This window comes from Ornithorhynchus anatinus, chromosome 1 (genome assembly GCF_004115215.2).
Source record: "Ornithorhynchus anatinus isolate Pmale09 chromosome 1, mOrnAna1.pri.v4, whole genome shotgun sequence".
In the NCBI taxonomy this organism is placed as follows: domain Eukaryota; kingdom Metazoa; phylum Chordata; class Mammalia; order Monotremata; family Ornithorhynchidae; genus Ornithorhynchus; species Ornithorhynchus anatinus.
Genome location: NC_041728.1, coordinates 14,702,131 through 14,708,570, shown reverse-complemented (window position 1 = coordinate 14,708,570; position 6,440 = coordinate 14,702,131). Strand labels below are relative to the sequence as shown.

Below are 6,440 nucleotides of genomic sequence, written 5' to 3'. Positions count from 1 at the left end.
GCAAAAAAAAAACCCCACCCCACAAAAACAGGGAATCAAAGCTAATGCTGGAAAATCCACCACATCATTTTGGCCAAAAAAGAAAAGAAAATGAGAAAGGAACCCAATGGAGAGAATCAAGTGGGACTACGAAGCCAGATTTTTAGCCTTAATTCTGAATGTACTGATTTCTATCTGAAGCCTCCCAACTGATATTTAAACATATTTATTTGTAATTCCTGTAACAAACCAATGAAAGAACAGTTAAAATAATCCCATGATTCCACAATGGTGAGATAGACCACATATTTCAGTCCCTCCACTTATTAGATAGAGTACATACAGAACGGTGCTCTGCCTTGAAATATCTACATACTCTTCAACATACATGGTGGGATCGAAACGGTCACATTGCTTGAGCTTCACTCTGATTCAGTGGTGGAATAAAGCACTTCGCAGATTAGCTTAGTCGGCAGCACTTAAAGGTCAGGATTTATTGTAATGTAAATCACAAAGCAATTTTATCTTGACAGAGATTACATACTGTTACAATATTTCTCGCTGAATCTAGTGATGCGTTTGCTTTCCTTTGCAACTGCTGTGCAAATTGGACTAGAGCCCAGAAGAGAAGGAGATGGCAGGCTGCTTTGGCTTTATAGAAACGACTTAATCCTCTTCATTTTCCAGAGTTCCACAAAAAGCTGTGGAAAAAAAAAGAACTTATATAAATACTTTGAGAAAATCTATACAGACCTTGAACTCAAGTATATATCAAGAAGACTTCCATAGTCTTCTGAACAAGACTTATACTCAAGAACGCAGATGCATTTTATGTGGCATAATTACTGAAAGCTTCTGCATGATATTTCTTGCCCAAAGATCCCAGTTGCCTCTCTAAAATTGCTCTGTGTCAACATAAAGGGAGAGAAAAAGCTTCAAACAATATTTATATTGACACAAATTGGCAACAGAAAGAAGGATTTGAATTAAGGCTTCCTTCAAGATTAGAATGGTTATAGTCCTCTAGACTGCAAGCTCGTTGTGAATAGGGAACATGCCTACCAACTCTGTTGTACTGTACTCTCCCAAAAGCTAGTAGAGTGCTCTGTACAAGGTAAATTCTCAGTAAATACCACTGATTGAGAGGTTGGCCAGGGTAATTGGGCAGCACGGCCTAGTGGAAAGGACATGGTGAATGAAAATCAGAAAACCTGTGTTCTAGTCCCAGGTCTGCCATTGGCCTGCTGTGTGACTTTGGGTCAGTTTGTTAGCCACTCTGGGTCTCCATTTCCCTATCTGTAAAATGAGGATGATAGTTTCCTTCCTTATCTCTGAGAATGTGAGCCTCAGGGGAGAGAGGGATTGTATCCAACTGAATTACCTCATATCTATCCCAGTGTTGAGTACCTAGTAAGTACTTAGTCACTGTCATTGCTATTACTAAGGTGTCACTGGTGAACCCCCTAACTTTTAGAGAAGTTCTGTCACTATCCCATGCCATTTTAAATAATAATAATAATAATGATGATGATGATGGCATTTGTTAAGCGCTTACTATGTGCGAAGCAGTGTTCTAAGCATTGGGGGATACAAGGTGATCAGGCTGTCCCGCGGGGGGCTCACAGTCTTAATCCCCATTTTACAGATGAGGCAACTGAGGCATAGAGAAGTGAAGTGACTGGCCCAAAGTCACACAGCTGACAAGTGGTGGAGTGGGGATTAGAACCCATGACCTCTGACTCCGAAGCAAGGGCTCTTTCCACCTAGCCACACTGCTTCTCATCTCACCCGAGATGGAAAATATTATTCATAATAATAAATGGTGCTACATATGTGCCAACCACATGGATAGATGCAGGACAATGAAGTCGGACACAATCCCTACCCCATATGGGGCTCACAGATGAGGAAACCGAGGCCCAGAGAAGTGAAGTGACTTCGCTGAGATCAGCAGGCACGTAGCAGAGATGGGATTAAGACCAGATTCATCACTTTGCTGGGCAGGACATGTGAGAAGAATGAATAACAGCAAAGGTTACAGTGAAGTGCAACTTCAGATGTTGAGGCAAGGTTATGGAATTCTGGGAGAAAGCAACAAAAGACCGTCTAGTGGGGGGTGCAGCAATTCAAAACAGGGTGCCCCTCTGAGGGTAGAGGCTTTGAGAAGAGCAGGACCCAAAAAAGCAGATTATTCCAATAGGACCAGGACCTGGGGTAACAAATGCAATCACAACCCAAAGCATCCTTTGGTCTGCACCCAATGGGAAGAGATGTGGGTTATGTGGGTTTAAACATCGATTTCATTCATCACTTTCTGACTGAATCTCACTGTTGTCTGTGTCACCTTCAAGTTTGTCAGGGCAACTATATTGTTTTTTCCTATCTTCTTTTTCATTGTCTGCCTCCCGACTAGACTGTAGGTTCCTTGAGGATGGGAATGATGTCTACCAATTCTATGGTACTGAACTCTCCCAAGGGTTTAGTACAGGAGTCTGTACACAGGAAGTGCTCAGTTAATACCATTGATTGATAGATTGATTTTTCTCCCAGGCACATAAGCTTGTTGTGGACAGGGAACATGTCGACCAACTCTGTTATATTGTACTCTCCCAAGCGCTTAGCACAGTGCTCTGCCCATAGTAAGTGCTAAATAAATACCATTGCTGATGATGATAGTATTTATTGAACACTTACCATGTGCAAAGCACTCTACAAAGCACTTGGGAGAGTACAATATAACAATAAACAGACACATTTCCTGCCCACAACGAGTTTACAGTCTAGAGGGGGAGACAGACATTAATAGAAATAAATAAATGACAGATATGTACACAAGTGCCGTGGGGCTGGGACTGGGGATGAATAAAGTGAGTAAGTCAGGGCAATTTGAGAAGAGGAAAGGAGGGCTTAGACAGGGAAGGTCTCTTGGGGGACACGTGCCTTCACTAATGCTTTGAAGGGGGGGAGTGTCATTGTCTCATGATGATGAAAACACATTACCAGTGTGGGCCTCATCAAGATAACTTCCAGGATTGCAATGCTTCCTGAACCAGCCAGGCGAAGCTGGGACACTTAGGGATAAAACTGGAATTTTCCCCTGGTTTCTCTAGTCACGGAGGCAGAGGTGTGATTGAGACACACACTAATTTAGGGAGGGAGACTGGGGTTCTGAGAAAGTGATCATCCCTGAGAACTGTCTGGGGAAACGGGGAGCAGAAAAGAGAGTTTGCAAAGCAAACTGTGAGACAAGTCTTCACTCTCCTCTAGAGTTCTGGCCTTCCTCCTCCTCACCAACACCACCAGCCAAGTGCCAAAAATGACTTTACTCCCTGAGGGGCTGGGGAAAGGCCAAGTGCTATGGAACACCACTGGCTTACACCCTGAGAAATGTCTTGCAAATTGGAAAATGCATGTCGAAATAACGTTTCTAAAAGGCATGTCTATATTTACCAATGTGTTCCACGGGATTCAACTGTGAAATGTGTCACCGCTTGGCAATACCTCAGGGAGATGCGGCAAAGGTTAGTAAAATAATGTCTGGAAAACGCTTGGAGTTCTGTGTAAGCTAGACACGGAAAGTCCTAGGTGCTGTTATGTTCACACGTGTTCTATTGGTGCAACATCGAGATAAAATATCGTAGGTGATGATGTCACCATGTTGTCATGCCACATCATCCCTGGTGAGAGCAATTGGAATGTGTTTTGAGCATTTTTTTTTTCCTTTCAGCCTGTTAAAGCAGATGGTCTCCCAAACTAGTTCACACTAAAACTTCAGTTCTGCCGCTGCCTTAAGTGAAGATGCCTTGAAGGCAGATGTCAGCTAAAAGTTTTGTGCTCATAAATATCAAATTTACATAAAGCCTATAGAGCATTTTCAAACACATTTCATAGTTTATGCACAGTGGCCGGATGAAATATATTGTTCACTTAAGGATCCTTGAAATCCACCATGACATTCCTCAAAGATGTTATGATTTGGGATTGTCCCTCGGCTATTTTTACTAAACAGTACATCCTCCTACAACACAATTATGATTTTGACTGGCTGCCTAATTACATTCATTCCACAAAGTCTCTATCTCTAGCAATTTGGGGAGGGTGGCTGCTAGCTAGAGAATTGGAATGCGGGTGTTTCGTGGGGCTTTGGCTGAAGAGTTTTTACTAATTAAAGAAGGAGGCCAAAGTTTTTTCTCCCAAAGAAAAATATAGGGTTGGGCTAATCAATGATGAGGAAGACGTGTTTTGCGAAGGCTTCTTTCTCAAATGCCAGGTCTTCCAAATTCACCTCAATCAATCAGTGGTACTTACTGAGCACTTACTGGATGCAGAACACTGTAGTATATCCCTCAGTATAGGGTCAGAGGCTGGATGCCTATGGCCTTCAATGGGAATTGCTAAAAAAACTGCTTGGAGCCAGGGCTGCCCCTCCACTGGGAGGTTAATGGAATCTGGCCTGTGCAGACGAAGGATTTCAGAGCAATGCAGATAACTGCAGACAACCTGCCCTATCCCATGCCCTGGAGCTGGAGCTGGAAGGGGAATAGTATTGTGAGAAGCAGTATGGCCTAGTGGAGAGCACCCCAACTTGGGAGTCAGAAGATCTAGGTTCTGATCCCGGCTCCTTCACTTTCTGTTGGGTGTCCTTTGGCAGGTCACTTAACTTCTCTTTACCTCGCTTTCTAAATCTGTAAAAGCAGTGTGGCCGAGTGGATAGAACGGGGCCCTGGGAGTTAGGAGGACCTGGGTTCTAATCCCAACTCCGTCACTTGTCTGCTGTGACCCTGGGCAAGTCACTTCACTTCTCTGAGCCTCACTTCCCTCATCTGTAAAATGAGCATTAAGACTGAGCACTGTGTGGGATAGGGACTGTGACCAACCAGATTACCTTGTACCCAAGCGCTTAGCACAGTGCCTGGCATAGAGTAAACACTTATCAAATACCATTTATCATTATTATTAATAAAATGGGGATAATCTTGTATCAGCCCAATTATCTTGTATCTACCCCAGTGCTAACGCAGTACTTGGCACACAGTGGGTACTTAGCAATCAATGGCTTTTGTTTAACCTGTGCAGAACAGTGGGGGAAGAGAGAGAGTACATGGTGACCTCAGCTATATCTGGGAAGCAGCATAGCCTAGTGGAAAGATCGTGGACCTGGAAGTCAGAGGACCTGGGTTGGAATGCCAGCCATCACACCCTCTCCATGTGACCTTAGGCAAATAAATTCACTTCTCTGTGCCTCAGTTCCCTCATCTGCAAAATGGGGATTTGATACCTGTTCTCCTTCATACTTAGATTCTGAACCCCATGTGGGACCTTATTACCTTGTATCTCCTCCAGCACTTAGTTGAGTGCTTAGCACAGAGTAAACACTTTACAAATACCACAATTATGATATCAGACTGGTAGCATCACACTGAATCAGAAGCAGCATGGCCTAGTGAATATAGCGCAGGCTTAGGAGTCAAAAGGACCTGGGCTCTAATCCCAGCTCTGTGTGACCTTGGGTAAGTCATTTCACTTCTCTGTGCTTCCGTTCCCTCATCGGCAAAATGGGGATTAAAAAAAATGTTGGTATTTGTTAAGCGCTTACTATGTGCAGAGCACTGTGCTAAGCGCTGGGGTAGATACAGGTTAATCAGATTGTCCCACATGAGGCTCACAGTCTTCATCCCCATTTTACAGATGAGGTAACTGAGGCACAGAGCAGTGACTTGCCCACAGTCACACAGCTGACAAAGTGGCAGAGCCGTGTGAGCCCCACGTGGGACAACCTGATTACCTTGCATCTACCCCAGCACTTAGAACAGTTCTTGGTGCATAGCAAGCACTTAGCAAAGAGCATAATTATTGTTATATACCCCAGTTCTTAGAACAGTGCTCACACATAGTGTTTACAAATACCATAATTATTATATACCTCAGTGCTTACAACAGTGCTCACTGCATAGTAAGAACTTAACAAATGCAATGATTATTATATATCTCAGTGCTTAGAAAAGTGCCCAACACATAATAAGTGCTTAATAAATACCATTATTATTGTTGTTATCACCTTAGGCATGAACCAGCTGCAATCACCACCCTGGAAAGGTACTGGGAAGAGTAGCGAGTAAGTTGCTCTGCCCCTGCCTGATATAAGGCAGACAACACGCACCAGGTGCCTTGATGTAATGAATATCATGAGACACAGCAGTAGAAGTATTTTCAGTTAATTAGTTTGGAGCAAATGAATCCTTCACTGATTACTAAGGTTAATTTGCAGATTCAGTCATTCAGTCAAGCAAGGGTCAGAATTTGAAGACCCACCAGGTGCTGAGGGGGAGTTGTTTAATACCCTATTTGAACTTTGGTTTAGCAGAGTTGTTTTGCACACAGTGTGAATTGTGGTATAGTGGAGTTCTATACATACTGTCATTTGTAGTTAGCACACAGTACTTTCTTCCAAGCTCTCATTA

General features: G+C 43.3%; 1 long non-coding RNA gene across 1 annotated transcript; it reads right to left on the bottom strand.

Annotated features, from left to right (window-relative positions):
* Positions 1 to 444: 444 nt before the first annotated feature.
* Positions 445 to 6,088, bottom strand: LOC114814969. Its single transcript, XR_003762757.1, has 2 exons — positions 6,017 to 6,088; positions 445 to 680 (listed from the first exon to the last, which is right to left on the bottom strand). It is a non-coding gene; the product is annotated as an uncharacterized LOC114814969 (long non-coding RNA).
* Positions 6,089 to 6,440: the final 352 nt, after the last annotated feature.